The 18550-nt window shown below is 46.2% G+C and overlaps 1 protein-coding gene across 1 annotated transcript in view; it reads left to right on the top strand.

Moving 5' to 3' along the window:
- TGFBR2 (transforming growth factor beta receptor 2) overlaps nucleotides 1–18550 on the top strand; it is a 70488-nt gene that overhangs the window by 29970 nt on the left and 21968 nt on the right. The gene's annotated exons all lie outside the window — the stretch shown is intronic.

Here is an 18550-nt window from a genome sequence, read left to right as displayed (position 1 = left end):
GTTTTGAATATGCATTGCTCTTTTAATTTGCTTTCCTCCACTTACCACTTACCCCCTTCCTGTTACGCTGTCGGGTGTGGCGTGGGGGTGTTGTTCTTTTTAGGATATCCTCTCATAATAGAATTTCCTGTTGTGAAACATCCTAACCTTTGCCACAGCAGAAAAGGTCAGTAGGAATCAGAATAGAGGAGCTATTTTGTCACTTCAAGATCTGTAGTGTTAGTGTCATGCATGCATGCTGTGTGATGTGGGCACCACATGCCATGTGACGTGTTGCACTCCGCGTGGCTTGTGTACATGACGTGAGCACATCACGTGCGCCGGCCTCCTCAATCGTGCTTTGTAGCCGTGTGAGTCCCTGACGTCGCATCCGGTGTGGGACTACCGGGAATGACTTGCATAGAACGGCCTCATAGGCCAGATTAGGAGCCCCTTGGGCCAAATTTGGCCCTCAGGCTGCAGAAGATAAGGAACGAGATGTCAACGCCAAGCCGAAATTGCTAATAATTTTATCGTTCTATTATATTTCTAAACCACTTTGAGGGTGTGTTTTCTTAAACAATCCAGCGGTATATAGATTTTGTGAAATGAATAAAGCCAAGGCAGTTTGCCTGCTCAGTAAGGGTGAATCGTAACGCTAAAAATGGATTAGCAGAGAGTACGAAGTGGAGGTCCAGGGAGGAAATGTGAGGTAAACAAAAACTTATCTTAAGTCAAGATCGATGCAGTTTTTTGGTCATCCACTTTTATTATTAGGTAGGCTGATAAATTCTTGCAGTACCTCTAAACAGCACAAAACCACAACAGAGGATTGCCAGGCTTATGTGGTGTTTTATAACTTTACTCCTTCACATTTTGTAAACCCCTGTCTTTACACAGGCGGTAAAGACACTTGATGAGAGTAACTGAGGGAGGCTTTGGCTTTGATCTTGTCTGCAAAAAGATTTTAAACTTGCATTTTTTTATCTTGTCTGCCTTACTTAATGAAGTGCATTATCTCGGTGCTGGCAGGGCAGTCAGGCAGATAATGTGCTAGTAGCAGACTTTAATGATTTCATTCACGTCTCTGTTTTCCCATCTCTGTAGAAGAAAACCACCTGGAAGGAACTTTATAGAAATGTATGAGAATTAAACTGGAATTTTGCAACACCTTTGCGTGGCTTTGCGTGGCTTCATGGTGGCACTGCAGTAGTGGTGGTGAGACACAGTGGACCTCTGATGAGAGCCATAGAATTGTTGAGTTGGAAGGGACCACAAGAATCATCTAGTCCAACCCCTCACAATTCGGGAATCTTTCGCCCACCGTGGGGCTCAAACCCATGACCCTGAAATTAAGAGCCTTGTGCTCTACCATCTGAGCTATGCAGCTTGAAATGCAGTATTAAACCTCAGAGCTAACTAACTAGGTGTAACTGTTCCCACTGCTGTATGTTGGTGCTTTTTAGTAGTTTTTATGATGTTGGGTTGTGGGACGCGGGTGGCGCTGTGGTCTAAACCACTGAGCCTAGGGCTTGCTGATCAGAAGGTCGGCGGTTTGAATCCCCGCGAGGGGTGAGCTCCCGTTGCTCGGTCCCTGCTCCTGCCAGCCTAGCAGTTCGAAAGCACGTCAAAGTGCAAGTAGATAAATAGGTACCACTCTGGTGGGAAGGTAAACGGTGTTTCCGTGCGCTGCTCTGGTTTGCCAGAAGTGGCTTAGTCATGATGACCACATGACCCGGAAAAACTGTCTGCGGACAAACGCTGGCTCCCTTGGCCAATAAAGCGAGATGAGCGCCGCAACCCCAGAGTCGGCCACGACTGGACCTAATGGTCAGGGGTCCCCAACCTTATGATGTTGGGTTGTATTAAATGTAGCACTACACGGATTGTTCTGCTGTGCAAGGGGAATTCCATGCACTGACAGAGCAATCTCTCCCTCTGCTGCCCCTGTGCACTCCCTAAATCTGTTCTAGGTTCCCCCCCAATCCTCCAGAATGGATTTGGAGATGGCACCACCCTTTGTGGTAGCACTAATCCAGACATAGGCAAACTCGGCCCTCCAGATGTTTTGGGACTACAACTCCCATCATCCCTAGCTAACAGGACCAGTGGTCAGGGATGATGGGAATTGTAGTTTCAAAACACCTGGAGGGCCGAGTTTGCCTATGCCTGCACTAATACTTGTGATAACCCCAAAATGGAGTTGAATGCTGCCCATTGGCTTTAATGATGAAGTGAGTGGTGATTTTATTTTATTTGTAACTTGTGTTATTTTTGCACATTGCTTTAAGCATTTTGAGAGGGGTGGGGGAGAAGCAATTAAATTAGTGGCCAGAGACTTTTGGTGGCCCCAGATGCGAGGGGAGGTCGCGGAGTACGTCGCCAGGTGTGACACATGCCAAAGGTCCAAGCCAGTGCACCAGAAGCCAGCGGGACTGCTGGAACCGCTGGAGACGCCACTGCAACCGTGGGAGCGGGTGGCGCTGGACTTTGTCACTGATCTGCCCAGTTCGCAAGGCAAGACGGCGGTGCTTGTGGTTGTAGACCTGTTCACCAAGATGGCGCATTTCATTCCTTGCGCGAAGGTGGCGACAGCGGAGCAGACCGCCAAACTGTTCATCGACCACGTATTCAAGGTGCATGGCTTGCCACGGTCCATTCTGTCCGACAGGGGGCGCCAGTTTGTGTCCAGCTTCTGGCAGAAGCTCCTAGGGATTCTGCACGTCAAAATCAACCTGTCGTCGGCGAGACATCCGCAGACCAACGGCCAAGCGGAGAGGGTCAACGCGATCATGCAGCAGTACCTGAGATGTTACGCCAATCAGCGACCCGCGGCTTGGGTGGATTACCTGCCGATGGCTGAGTTTGCCTACAACAACACGAAGCACGCGTCGACGGGGGTGACGCCGTTCTTCGCTAACAATGGACGGCATCCCAGAACCTTCCCGGGGCTCGTATCGACGGGGGAGGGGGCGCCACAGGAAGCCGACCATTTCGCAGCAGAATTGCAAGAGGTCCACGACGAACTACGGAGACATTTGGAGCTAGCCAAACAGGCCTATAAGGTGCAGGCAGACAAACACAGGAGGGAGGGGGAAGACATCCAGGTGGGAGACTGGGTATGGTTAGCGGCCCAAGCAATGCCGGCCAAGTCGTTAGCTAAAAAGAAGCTAGGACACAGGCAACTAGGGCCGTACCAAGTTGAGGCCAGGATCAATCCCGTAGCGTTTCGACTGGCCCTCCCCGAAGGTTCCAGAATGCACCCGGTCTTCCATAGGTTGGTGCTCACCCCTTACAGGGCCCCACACAGATTTCAGGAGTCAGGGACGGCACCAGAACCGAGCAGAGAGTCGCCCAAGAGGGGGAGGTCACCTAGGGACGAACCAATCAACGAGGTCACAGAGATTCTGGACTCGAGATGGGGGGAAGAGGGAGTAGAATATTTTCTCGCCAGGGAGGGCGCCCCGGCCAGCGCCAACAGTTGGGTGCCGGACTACGCTTTGGACGAACCCCTCCTCAAGGACGAGTTCCATGCCCTTTTCCCACACAGGCCCATGCCAGCACAGTTTTTCGACGATTGGCTTTTTACGCCCACACTTTCCGCCAGCACCTTCCGAGGGTTCTCCTCCGCAGAGGAGACGACGCCAGAGTCGAGCCCTCCAAGGGGATCGTGTTCGGGGGTGGACACCGACCCTTCTTACTGGAGGGACGACCAACCAGAAGAGGACTGGCGCGTGAGGTGGCGGATGGGTCCTTGGCAAGCAGACCCCACCCAGGCAACAGGGGGAGGGGAGGACGTGAACATGTTGGGAGAGGACCATGGGTTCGAGCACACAAACAATGAACTGGAAGCAGAGGAGATCGACGTCGACGACCTGTGTCCGGCAGCGACCTCCGCAACGACGGAGCCCCCGGAACCTGCGCCTGAGCAGCGGGAGGGGGGAAGGGGGGGCTTTGAGGGGGGGATGGATGTCAGGGGTTCAGAGACAGAGGCACAGGTGAGGGGGGAGACGGAGAGCGATGGGGAAGAATCCCAGGACAGTGAGGAAGAGGATGACAATGACTTGAGGTCTTCCATGAGTCTCTCAAGTGAATCGGAGGATTCCCAGAAGGGGGCGCCCCTAGTCAGGCCAAGGGGGGTCACAGGGGGGACCTACCAGGAGCAGGGAAGCAGCAGGGAAACCCCGAGTGGGAGTGGGAGATCGGGGCCGGCTTCCCAGCAGGAACGAAGTGAAGAGAGTGGAGTTCCCAGTGTGACACACGGAGCGGAGCAGGCAGGAGACAGGGGAAGGAGATCGGGGCAGGACGTCCTGCCGGAAGAGGCGGAGAGTAGTACAGGGAGTAGTGTAAGTGTCAAGAGGAAGGTCAGGGGTAGCGAACGCGCGCCAAGTTCAAATGTGGAGGCGCGCGGAAATGGAGAGAGCTCGGAGGAGGAGCCTGGCCCCAAAGCACGAAGGAGGGGGAACAGGCATCTGAGGAATCCGCTTCGGGAGAGAGCAGGAGGGAAGGAACCCAGGGGGGCAGAAAGACCCTGCGGAAAAGGAAAGACAGGAAGAGGTGGACTAGCACAAGCCTCTTAAGCTGGTGTAGGGGCGGGACCGATTCAGAGGGGACTTAAAACGTCTAGGCTAAGAGACGCGGGGCTGCGCGCCTCGGTTGTGGAAGCAATAATGAACTGCAATAAACATCCTTGTATATAAGAAGAACCTGGCGTTGGTCTTTTGTGAGCTGAGACCTGAGGCAGCCCTGACAGCACCTCTTCACTGATGGTGCCTGTTAAGTTGTGGGTGAACATATCAGATGACACAGCGATTCTTCAAACAGCTCTTGTTTATTCACAGGCCAGAACAGAACTGAACTGAAGGGTTCAGCCAGCCTGCTTATATAGAGCTCCAGCACAACGTAACTGTAACAACTTTCTGTAACTATCCAATCACTGAACGTCACTTTTGATCCCTTATTTGCATATGTGGACCTGAACTATCTGCAGTATCCCCCTGCTGGCCAGGGTGAGAACTTCAGTACATAACAGTGCCCCAAATGTAATGTACATTCTTCTTACTTCTTTAGCATGGGTGGGATCAGTGCCACTCCTATTTTCTCCCAGATGGATTGGGAATTGTACCACCCATGTATCCCTGCAGTAAGCCTCAGTTGTTGTTTTTGCTTTCTCCGTGGGTTGAGCTTGTTGCTGAAATTTGTGGCATGCTCTCTACATCTGTTTATTGTGTATGCTGTGTGTAGAGCATGTCAGATGCTCACACTTTCCTTTCATATGTGCAGCAGAGACTGATAGCTTCTAATGTGTAACAAATTATGAAACACATAGTCCGGCTGTGCTTATTGCTGTGAGTCATCTCTGTTTCACTTGACTAATAGTAATTTTAATCATATGTCAGTGCTATGAGATCTGCATTCCAAAGCCAAGCAACACACCCTTGTAGATTTTGGCTGGCTTCTTACAGATTAGTCAGATTGTACTTGTTTTCTGCTTAAACTACACAAACCGGGTACAGTCCGCTTGTTGGAGTTATTTCCTGTGTCGGTGCTTGCAAAATTTGCCCCAGAAACATGCCGAAAGCTGTGTTCTCATTTCTAGTAAGGCTGTTGTGTTTTGCAAGACTCCCTTGGAGTAGTGCCTGTTGCTCTGAAAGGGATAACCTACATTGCTTCCTGGAAAGACTTTAGTCAATCAATCATCCTCTACCATTAAAAGACTGATACTCTATGAAAGTGTCTCAAACGCTCAATCCTGCAACATTTTTCTACACAAACCCACAAGGAGAGAACCAACTAATGTGTTTAGAGCAGGGGTCAGCAACCTTTTTCAGCTGTGGGCCGATCCACCATCCCTCAGACCATGTGGTGGACTGGCTATATTTTTGGGGGGAGGGGGGGAATGAATGAATTCCTATGCCCCACAAATAACCCAGAGATGCATTTTAAATAAAAGGACACATTCTACTCATGTAAAAACACGCTGATTCCCGGACCGTCCGTGGGCTGGATTGAGAAGGTGATTGGGCCGCATCCTGCCCCAGGGCCTTAGGTTCCCTGCCCCTGGTTTAGAGTGCAGTCCCTAACTCAACAGATGTTAACTGAGCAGGAAAAGCGGTGGCTTTACATTTAATTGGGACGGAGGGGTTGGTTTGAGGGTGCTTAGGTTTGGTAGTCATCTAGAAATGGCCCAAGATGAATTAGAATTGACCAGCCTTTCCAACACCAGGGCAGTCTTCATCCTGGATATGTAATGTTCAGGGGGAAATAGCAGTATTCTGTAGTTTGGCTGGCAATTCCAGGAGATCTTCCTTACTAGGGCTGGGTGATATATTGCCCATTGCTGGTTTGAAGTCCATATGGTGATATTGGTTTCATAATTTTTGACCTGGCAATATATCACAAATCATGATTTATTGTTGTTAGGCGCCCTGAGCCCGGCTTCGGCTGGGGAGGGCGGGATATAAATAAAATTTTATTATTATTATTATTATTATTATTATTATTATTATTATTATTATTATTATGTGTGCGCACTATGCAGAAATCACAATGTGGGGGAAACCGTGAAGCCAGCCAATGCCTCTACATGCCTCCATCCTTATTTCAGACATTGTGATATATTGCAATGCTTAGTTGGGTGATATATCACGTTGTTGAAAACCAGATACCATCCTGCCCTGTTCCTTATCACCTATTTCTGCATGAGAGCCAGTGTGGTATAGTGGTTAAGAGCAGTAGTCTCGTAATCTGGGGAACCGGGTTCGCGTCTCCGCTCCTCCACATGCAGCTGCTGGGTGACCTTGGGCCAGTCACACTTCTTTGAAGTCTCTCAGTCCCACTCACCTCACAGAGTGTTTGTTGTGGGGGAGGAAGGGAAAGGAGAATGTTAACCGCTTTGAGACTCCTTCAGGTAGTGATAAGGTGGGATATCAAATCCAAACTCTTCCTCCTCCTCCTCCTCCTCCTCCTCCTCCTCCTCCTCCTCCTCCTCCTCCTCCTCCTCTTCTTCTTCTTCTTCTTCTTCTTCTTCTTCTTCTTCTTCTTCTTCATGCTCTGGTTCTCTTTCTCCCCTTTCTTTCTCCTCCCAGCAAAAAGGCAAACCTGTTTCTTATCGCCCCCAAACTAATATACCTTGTTCTGCCCCCCAGCTCTAGCCTCGAGACGTTTTGAGCTTTGGTGCTGCCTTCAACAGCTGGTGTTTGGGATGTTATCGGGAACGTTCCTCTAGGAAGTATTCAAGCGAGCCTCTCCAGCTTTAGCGCAGGGTGTTTGTGCCTCCAGACCAGAGCTTGGCTACTTAAGAGCGTGCTCAGATGAAATCCCAAACTTCCTTTTGCAGCACTTGCACTCCCTCCACAAGACAACTGGCACGTTGTCATCCCCCTTTTATTGTTGTGGATTAGTGTTCCTCTTAAATGGAAACAGCCCCTTTGGGTTGCTTGCCTGGTTAGCCATGGCAGGAAGACAAACGATTTTTACAGTATCAGACATGCGGTTTCCTGTCTGTGTTTAACTCTGAGCAGAACATTGTGGCCAGCTGGTCCTCTGCTCCCCCAGACAACTGGATAATAGCCTGTAACAATTTTGTCTTTTGGACTGTCATCCAGATGTACCCTTCATGTGGCTCTTGTCTTGTGCATGTGTGCTCTTGCTGCTATAGTGGGGCGTGCATTTCCCTGCATAGACTTTCTGCTGTATTTAATTAGATAAGATTGGGCCATGCGTTTTCTCTATAGCCAAGGTAGGGGACCCATCCCAGATGTTGGATAGCAACATCCATCATCCCTGACCATGCTGGCTGGGTCTGATGGGAGCTGGATTTAAACAACTGCTTTCATACCTCGGGTTACAGACGCTTCAGGTTGCATTTTTTTCGGGTTACAGACTGCCAAAACCCAGAAGTACTGGAACAGGTTACTTCTGGGTTTCGGCGGCCGCCCATGTGCAGAAGCGCCGAATTGCGACCTGCGCGTGCACAGATGCGCTGCTGTGGGTTGCGAACGTGCATCCCGCATGGATTACGTTCACAACCCGAGCATCCACTGTACTGGTTTGTTAATACCAGCAAAGTGAGTTGCCCTCATGTGAATGGTCTTTGAAAGCGCTTTGTTTGTTTGGTTGGGGATTTTGCCCCCAGCTTCCCCCCTTCCCCAACTGTTTGTGTGTGTATGTGTATATATGTGTGTATGTGTATATATGTGTGTATAGTGGTACCTTTATTCTCGAGCTTAATCCATTCCAGGAGTCCGTTCGACTCCCAAAACCATTCGAAAACCAAGGCACAGTTTCGAATTGATGTAGGAGTGTCCTGCAGCCAATCGGAAGCCACGCCAGATGTTCGGCTTCTGAATAACGTTTGCAAACCGAAACACTTGCTTCCGGGTTTGTGGCGTTCGGGAGCTGATTTGTTCAACAACTAAGCCATTTGAGAACCAAGGTTTTGTTTTTCTTAAAAGCTTACTATCAGCTTGAAATGCCAAACAGTTAAAGATGTACTGAAACGCTTGCTTATGTCTAAATAAGCAGAAAGGTGTGTGTGTTTGTTGTGAAGAGACATAAAATCATGAATGCAGAAACAGGTTCTGATTCCTCAAAGACGCTAGGCACTCCTTTTTAATTAAATAACTCCTAACAACAGGCGAGTTACAAAGGAACTGCCATCCTTAATCTTGTGGAAGCTGAGATTTCTAACCCCAGTCTCTCTAAAGGCACATTTCTCCATGTTTAAATACGATTGTTAGTAATAGTAGTTATTGAGAGCCCCCAAGAAACTTGACATTTGAAAATATTTGCAATGGGTAGAATTAAATCTAAAGACTGCATGTCTCGAATATTTTTATTTTTAAACTGACACTTTTTGGGTGGGCGGGAAAATGGGAACTCGGCATGTGCTGAAATGGATGTGATTCATTTTGATAAAGGCAACTTTTAACCACACTCTGTGAGTCAGTTTGATGCTCTTTTAAGCTTGCACAATCCCATGTTGTTAAATGTTATACAGAGATGTGGAGTGGTGGTGAGGGACTTTCATGGGGAAACAGATTTAAGACTGAGTGGTATCTGTTGGTTTAGGTTATGGGCTTCCTTTGCCAAACCAAATTGTGTCAGTCTGGCAGACGACCTGCACAAACTGGAACTTTGAGCGCGGTGGTATTACAGTGGAAAACTTTGCCTTCAAAAGCAAAGTATAATGCCAAAGTGCTTTTAGTAGCTCTTTATATAACTCTTTTCACGGAAATGTCCCGATTTTGGAAGGAAAGGCTAAGAGAGAACATTTCTTTCCAAAATGGGGACGGGGGAGCAGCAAAAAAGTAGAAATTAAGGTGTGAGATTCTATGTGACATGCCGAAAGAAAGAATTCCCAGCTGGATAGCTCGGTTGGTTAGAGCATGGTGCTGATAATGTGAAGGTTGCAGGTTCAATCCCTGTACAGTGGTATCTCTAGTTGTGTTCTCCTCCAGTTATATATCCTTCAGGATACGTATTCAAAAAACTTGGAAGTATTTTCCTGGGTTTTGCTGCGCATACATGCGTAGAAGCCCTAAACAGTGCCCCGTGTGCATGTGCAGAAGTGCTAAACTGTGCATGCGCAGAAGCATCACGCCTCTGCTGCAAATATATATATTTGCATTCCTGCATAACCAAAGCCTATAAAAAAATCAAGTCTCTTTAAAACTAAACCGGTCCACAATGAATGGGGACTGCTCCCCTGGCTGCATTCACACGGCTTCTTGTGGTTTATCCGTAGCTGGTGTGCACTGCTGAGTCACTAACCTCTGTTTTGCCCCTCTCCTGTTGAAAGCCGTGGTTTACTGTTATATTACAAATGTGGGCAGCATATCAAAAAGCGTGTTGGGGAATAGTTCCCTAGCCTCCTTAGCTTATTTCTTTGTTTTCTGTATATTTCTGGCAGGGTGAGGTGCTGAGCATTCAGACATGTGATTTTCCATCATCTCTCTGAATTGCTTCCCTCTTGAGAAGGGCCTACCTTCTCTTGTGACTTCTCTGAACACGTACCTTAGTCTGAAGTCTTAACCTGTCAGGAGTGTTGCTTAGAAACTGACTTTACAGGCACCCCAGCTGAGCCGGAAAAATTACTTTTTTAAAACAGTGTGTCGGATTGTCATGCAAATTGCCTACACGCTAAACATAATTTGCCCGAATGTTCGTCATTTGTAGTTGTCGGGCAATTTGGCTAAACAAATCATTGCCGGTGTATTGATTTACTGTAATTCTGCAGAACACAGTTTGTTCTTGGAGCGACCCGTGATCTCCCCTCTCCCACCCATTTATGGGATTATGTAAGCTTCAGAAACAACTAAGGTGAACTACTAAGGCTTTAGATGCTCGAAAGGAGTATGGGAAGGTACAAAGCAGGGGAAACATTTCACAAGCAAGGGGCAATAGGAAAGGAATTTAAATAATTTCCTGTGTACGAACTTAGCACTGTAGCTTGCTTATGAGGCCACCCTTAGATTTCAGTTTAACCTTGCCATGTAAGTGTTAATGAGCGGAGAGGATTGGAATATCCAGAGCACATCAGTGCATTCATGCGCCTATTCATGCACAAGAATTCTAGACTGAATAATGCCTCAAATAACAGAGAGGTATATGATGTTTGAGAAAGGTGGTGTCCTGGCAAAACAGATAGTGACAAATGAGGGGGGCACAATAAATTGGTGGTGTGAATACCATATTTTTTCCATGTGTAACACACCCCTGTGTATAAGATGACCCCTATTTTTGGGGACTCCAAATTAAGGAAAGGGGGGGTTGCCCAGAGTTATTGAGCTTTTTTTGGGGGGGGGGATTACTGACAATCACTGACCCTCCTGGCCGCCGCTGCCAATCGCACGTCTCAACAAAGCCACCAATCGTCTGCCCAATTACTGCAGCAGCAGCCAATTGCCAGCAGGACTTGCCACAGCCACCAATCACATGTCCAATCACCGGTTACAATGTCCTGCTCGTGGCTGCCACCAATTGCTCATCCCCCCCCCTCTGCACTATCCTTCTGTAAGACGACCCCCAATTTTCAACATTTTTTAATAATAAAAAAACACCGTCTTATACACAGAAAAATACGGTGTTTGTTATATTTTGGAAGGTGGGCTGAGTTATCATCAATTGTATCTTCCTGTGGGCCATTAGGATTGATGGTCACTAAACCATAATGGAGAACAGGACTATGAATGGTTGCTAGTCATTATGGCTGTATCCTACAAGATGCCGCCCACTTCCAAGGGATACAGGATATATCCAACGTCCGCAGTTTCTGCTGGAAAACAGGCCATGGCCCCTTGGAACGTGGGTGGCACTTGCCTTTACACCTCCCAAAGTAAACATTATTCATTTTTGCTCTGAATTGTATCATCAGTTTTAATTCAAATAAAAAAGTGTGCCTTGGCTGTTGGGAACTTGGGAAACTTTGCTCTTGATTATTTTTAAGGATGGATCGTAAGCGCAGTGTAATTTCCTTTAGAGCTGGAATTTACACTATTAATTCACTTAACGTCATTCCAAGAAGTACCACGTTAAACCTCAAGCGTTAAAAGGGTTGCAGCCTGTTACTTGTACAACGAGTCTGCTCATTTGGGGATTTTTTGTGTGTGTTTGTTTTACATAGTTCTCGGTTCTGTTTATAAGCTTTGCACCAATGGCATTAAAACATCCTCAACAGTATGTAACTGTAGGTCAGACTGACGTTTACCATAATCGGAAGGGACCCTGCTAGCCATATGGTGGCCAGTAGATCGCCATGTTTGGAAACACCCTGGAAATAGGCCTTTTCAGCTGCAGTGCTATCTCTCTGGAATACTCTCCCAAAATAAATCCAGAAAGTTCTTTCTGAGGCTCCAAATGTCTTCTAAAAATCCAGTTGTTCTCCTAGGCCTATTTGGATGATTGAGGTGCTCTCCTCCTTAGGCGCCATTTGAATTTATGGAATTGTAGCAAAGCATTTATTGCATTCTGATCTTTATTTGTATTATTTTATTTGTTTGTATTGTATTCTGATTCTTTTAAGTTTCTACAAATGGTAAGGATTGGGGGACTCTACCAAAAATGTTAAAGCGATGTATACATTTTCTTAATAAATTATCCAATGCACTCCCCATAAGAAGGACTTTGGTGGATCAGGTCATCTGATGTACCTCTGTGCTTTGTTTTTCATTTTTCAAAATACTGAAATGGGAGAGTGGGAAGAGGAATCTCATTTATGAGGATAACTCTCATCCTCCAAAAAGCGAGCTTTGCCAACCTTGGTACTGAATTCTATAAAATGAAATAATCTTGCCCTGGCTGACGCACGTGATAGAATTTGCACTGCTAAGACAAAAGTCTTTAACACTGCAGAGTTGTCACAGAAGAGATTTCAATAATTGCAGGCGGATCTAACTAACACTGGCAAAAAAGTAATTTTGGGAATTTACGCAGAATCAAACCAGAGGTGAATATAATAATGGAGGTTAATGTGTATCATCTGGGGAAATGTAGCCAGTCTAGAGTGATCGATTTGTTCCAGAAAATTATTAGCAAGCAGATAACGCTAAACGTATACAAGTTGAAGGATACTAGTTATACAAGTTAGAGGATACATTTTATATATATTGTCTTGTTTCTTAATAATTTATCAGCACTCAACAAAACAGCCTTGGATACTTTAATAATCTGTTGCAGTTGTAACATCTGCTTGCAACTGGTTTATACTCTGCCACAATAGGTCCATCTGTTATAATAGTCCACGAGTGTACAGTTATTATCAGAGTATCAGTATGATCCACTAGCCCCAAGATTCCCTGCCTCTAGGGGCAACCCCTACCCTAAAAGCCACAAAAACCCCAGAAGCAAGAGGATCCGTAGTGCGATGCCGACACTGAGGCTACAGTTTCTAAATATACTTGCCTAGTAAGCTTTTAAAACACATTCCAGTTTGCAGCACATTGAGAATCGGAACGGGCAAGTGTGCTGGCTGTCTTTGTATACACCTGAATTCAAGGCAAGGAAGTCCAACAGAGCTATTTTTGTTCCATCGTTTTCTTTTCCTTCTTGCCTGATGTTCAGTTACACCCATCTAAAGCTGTCGAAAAAGAGTATTTTGATATTTAAACAAAAGTATATGAATTTGAGTGGCTTGGGCTTGAATTCTGGACACCGTGTCATTTGCATAGGCTTACTTAATGTGATTAAGAAGGATTTGCATTACTGTTTCAGCTTTGCATATTGGAGGGTGGGGGAGATGAGAGAGATTTTACCACCACCACTTTTTGGGAGGAATGCTTCCTTTGCTGCTGGACTGTGTTGGAGGGTCAAGGGCAGGGGTCAGCAACCTTTTTCGGCCATGGGGCAGTCCACCATCCCTCAGACCTTGTGGGGGGCCAGACTACATTTTTTTTGGGGGGGGGAATGAATGAATTCCTATTCCCCACAAATAACCCAGAGATGCATTTTAAATAAAAGCACACATTCTACTCATGCAAAAACACCAGGCAGGCCCCACAAATAACCCAGAGATGCATTTTAAATAGTCATGTAAAAACACGCTGATTCCCAGACCGTCCATGGGCTGGATTGAGAAGGCGATTGGGCCGCATCTGGCCCCTGGGACTTAGGTTGCCTACCCCCTGGTCAGGGGCAATTGCTATACCAAAGTGGGAAGATTACAGACAGGAGATTACATAAGGAACAATGTTGGAAGTGGTGTGTGATAATGACAAAAACCCATGTCTCCTGGCACCTTGCCATCACGTTTGACCAGGAGGCCCTGTTTCGTAATAATGGCGTTCACCTTTTGGACATGGGCTCTGATTTTTGGCTGGCCAATATCATGGAGGGCATTAAGTGTTGGTTGCAGGTGTGAGTATGTTGGTGGTGAGCCTTTGGCTCGATTGGTGGTTAGGCATTGGGTAAGCGTTATTATGGGAGGTGAGGTTTTTCCTTCGCCTGCCCCTCCATGTTAAGCGTATCCCGTTAAAGGGATCTGGGGGCGTGGTTCCTGTCCGAAGCCTGGGCGTGGGCTGGGGCCATGCCATGACCCCAACAGTGACCCTGGGGGTGCTCAATTGATGTACATCATAGGGATCCCCTTCTGATGATTGACCCTTAAGAGAGTTCCTGCAGTCAGACAGGAGTCAGGATATAGTCTTGCTTCAACCCATTGCCTAAGCCAAACCGCTCACATCTTTAACCAATAAAGTTGTGGCCTTATTTATCCCATTAACCCAATATACTTGTGTTTGTGTATTTATTTCGGGGGGAGCTAGGGGGGCTTGGGCATCGCCATGCAAACAGGACCTGAGTCCCCATTTGGGATTCCCAGCAACTGTTAACTAGAAACAATGGCTTTGATCCAGATTCCATCATACTTCATTAGACTCTGAGCTTACCCACATTTCTGCTTGTCCTGTTCTTTCAAAGCATGGATCCGAACCGTTTTCTTCTTGTCCTGTGCTTTCTAGGCTCTGGTCTGGGCAGTTTTGCCCCCACTGCTTTCCTCCAGAAAACTCGCTCTTTAGTACTAAATTGGAACAAATAGCTATCGGCAGAGAATCTGATTTCTGTTTCTTCCTGTTCAGCACTAAACCATGGGATTTCTTGGGGGAAAGTGGCGAAGTGAACAGAAGCATGAATGAACCTTAACTCAAGTCCCTTTGATTTCAATGAGTCTACTCTGTGTATGAATAAGGCTGCCACCTGTTAAATTCAGTGAAGAAAGTCCCATATACGTGGATTTAGGATTGCAGCCAAAGTCTGGATCTAACTCCATATCCTTAAGTATGGCTAGGGAATCTTTTTCAGCCTAAAGGCCCAATCTAGTACTAACCCACCCTCTGTGGGCCATTTTTGACAGATGATTCCGATTTCAGCCTGCCTGTGGTTTTTCGGTAAAAGCTAGCAGCCAAGACTTGTATCCAAGATAAGCCTCTCTGCTTGCTGCCTTTTAAAGAGCAGGCGGGGGCTTATCTCTGAGCGTAGCACTGGGGTTCTTAATGCTAAAAACAAAGATGAGAGATCTCTAATATCGACAATTAGTGCTGAGATGGAAGATACCAGATTTCTGTGCCAGACGTCAGATAACTGACAGGTGGTGTCAGGGCCGGATTTAGGTTTGACGAGGCCTTATCCCAGGGGTCAGCAAACTTTTTCAGCAGGGGGCCGGTCCACTGTCCATCAGACCTTGTGGGGGGCCGGACTATATTCTTTGGGGGCAGAAATGAACAAATTCCTATGCCCCACAAATAGCCCAGAGATGCATTTTAAATAAAAGCACACATTCTACTCATGTAAAAACACCAGGCAGGCCCCACAAATAACCCAGAGATGCACTTTAAAGAAAAGGACACATTCTACTCATGTAAAAACACGCTGATTCCCAGACTGTCCGTGGGCCGGATTGAGAAGGTGATTGGTCCGGATCCAGCCCCCGAGCCTTAGTTTGCCTACCCATGCCCTAAGCTACTGAAGGCAATGGGGCTCTTTATATATCCAGCTGTCCTTTGTCAACAACAAATTGTCGCTGTTTTTTCTGTTGAATATATGCTATATGGTTATTTATGGACCTAATATGTATCTAAAGCCATTTGCACGTAACAAAATATGTATTTTATCAAAGTAATTGTTGAGCTTATCTTATGTTTTGGAAATGTACATCCAGGTTTTTTCCCTTTAATTTTTTGGGGGGCCCTAAGCTATAGCTTGTTTAGCTTATACTGGGTGGCGTGGCTTGCTCCAAATGGCCTTGCAAGCCAAAGTCATACGCCTGGTTAGACCCAGGGCAGAGAGCTTCCCCTCCTGTGTCCTAAATCAAGGGTTTGAGCCCTGGAAGACCTGCTCCCTGCCTTGCAGGCCTTTTCCCACCTGGCCTGGGAGGGAGGGGTCCTGACTGACTCCAGCTACATGAGCTGAGGCTGCTGAACAGACTCTTGGGCTTTCTTTAGGGATTTTGTTGCTGTTTGTGGTCCTAAATTTTTGTATCTTTGTTTTAGACCTTATTGTGATCCATGTGGAAATGGTTAGATTTGGTTGCATACATTTCAGTGTTCCATTTATTTATTTATTATGACTACTTTTGTTACATTTGCATCTTTGTGTAATTTTTTTCATGTTGAAAGCCACCTTGAGCATGGTTTTAAACCATGGAAAGGCATCATACAAATAAAATTATGCTTGTACAGTGGTACCTCGGGTTACATACGCTTCAGGTTACATACGCTTCAGGTTACAGACTCCGCTAACCCAGAAATAGTACCTCAGGTTAAGAACTTTACTTCAGGTTGAGAACAGAAATCGTGCTCTGGCAGCGCGGCAGCAGCAGGAGGCCCCATTAGCTAAAGTGGTGCTTCAGGTTAAGAACTGTTTCAGGTTAAGTACGGACCCCCCAGAACGAATTAAGTATTTAACCTGAGGTACCACTGTATGTATGTAAGCCAGTCAACCAGCAGACTTAAAAGCTGGCTTAGAGCCAATAATTTCCTTTTTAAAAGGCCATCGCCAAGGCAATGCATCATTAACCAAGTAGCCCTAAAGATCTTCAAAGCAGGACAGGTTATTCTGTTGCTCAAGAAAACTGCTTAGTTGCTTCAATCACAAACTACTGTAGTTTTCTCTCTTTCTCTTTGCTTTCTGCTTTCTGTCCCTTTTCCACCGCTAGTCCTCACTTCCTGTATGATATCTTTCCTCTCTTAAAGTGACAGGCATTCACAGGAGCTATTTAGAGATGAATCTGGACTTCGCTTGTTTTGTGACTCGCTGCTGAAAATGATTCATGAGTGGCAAATTCCGGTGTATTATTCTGTGCAAAGAAGCAGGGTCAGCCATCATGGGGCAATGGGAGTACCCAGAGCTGGCAACAAATGCCCCTTCTCTCCCACATTCCCAATGTGATGTCCAGAATTCAGCCTAGAGGACAAAACAGTTCCTGGGCTACATGCAGCAAGCTAAGTGTGTATTGTGGTGTATCTGCTGCTTGGCAAATGCCATGAAAGTGGTTCATAAAAGCCCAAGTGGACAGTTATCCAGCAGATGGCATGCTGAAATCCCGTGAAGCCCAGTTGAGATGAATGAAGCTTTCCATCTGAGACCCCATTTAAAGCAGTTGAATATTTTTGCTAGGCCACTAAATGTGGAGTAGTCATACATTTCGGATGACATTAAATAGGCCAGGAAAAACCCCCAGTAAGTGTTTGTCCATGCTGAACCCATCATCCCAGGGACTGCAAATCTTTCTTTAATTTCAGACAATTCCAGCAAGAGGGGGAAGTGTTAAACACCCACTCTTATTTTCTTTTCTTTTTTCTTTTCTTTTCTTTTCTTTTTCTTTTCTTTTCTTTTTTGCTTCAAATAACCATCCTCCAAGCAGTTTTTCTCGTACAAAAATAGGGGGTGTGCCAGGCTATGGGTTTGTTTGTTTTTTTAAAAAAATCATGTAACATGTAGTTCAGCCCTAGTTTGAATCTTCATTAATTTTCTTTCACTTAACTGGTGTCATCTTGTAGGAAACTGCTGATTTGTTATTATTATTATTATTTTAAAGGCTTTTATTCTCGTTTTTGTGTGTGTGTGTGCGTTTGTTTCAGCATCTCCTCTCTTGACTTGATAACATTTTAGTTTACTTGAAGAAAACGTTTAGTATTTTAATGAAATAAAATAGTCAAATGCCTCTGCGGTATTCCCCTAAACATTTTGGCTCCCCCACCCTCAAAATAGTTGAAATTTCTGCTGCCAACTGAATTGCTAGATAGAAAACGCAAGTGTGTGATGACACAAGCCGCTCATTCCACTGTGGTTGAAAGTTCCATTGTGCCTCTTACTCAGACTAGATTTTCAGCTGTTGAGAGAGTTTTGCGCGCGCACACACACACACACACCATAATCTCAAAGTGTACATCTTGCTTTGCTAAACTAACTTGGTCATAACAATAGTGATGACACATCCTTTAGTCTAGACTAAACTTCTTAAAGCTTTTTATTGTTATTTTTTTAAAAGGGGCTTACGAAACAAAGTCTTTCTGTGACAGCTTCCTCTTTCTCTAAATACTGTCACATACCGATAGCGACAAGGAATTACAATCTCTGTACAGGTTCTGGCTAGAATCACTTTTCGCCGGGCTTGCGGCAGTGAGAAATTGGTTCAGACCCACATTCAGCATATATGTTAGTGTAAGCACACTAAATTCTCAAGTAAGCAAAAATTGCCCTCCCCTTTGTTTTGCCCGGGATGCGGGTGGCGCTGTGGGTTAAACCACAGAGCCTAGGACTTGCCGATCAGAAGGTCAGCGGTTTGAATCCCCGTGACGGGGTGAGCTCCTGTTGTTCGGTCCCTGCTCCTGCCAACCTAGCAGTTCGAAAGCACGTCAAAGTGCAAGTAGATAAATAGGTACCACTCCGGCGGGAAGGTAAATGGCATTTCGGTGCGCTGCTCTGGTTTGCCAGAAGTGGCTTAGTCCTGCTGGCCACATGACCCGGAAGCTGTACGCCGGCTCCCTCAGCCAATACAGCGAGATGAGCGCCGCAACCCCAGAGTCGGTCACGACTGGACCTAATGGCCAGGGGTCCCTTTACCTTTACCTTGTTT

Source organism: Podarcis bocagei, assembly GCF_964188305.1.
Source record: "Podarcis bocagei genome assembly, chromosome: 12".
Classification (NCBI taxonomy): Eukaryota; Metazoa; Chordata; class Lepidosauria; order Squamata; family Lacertidae; genus Podarcis; species Podarcis bocagei.
The sequence above is the reverse complement of the archived record's forward strand: the minus strand, read 5'-3'. Positions and strand labels throughout refer to the sequence as shown.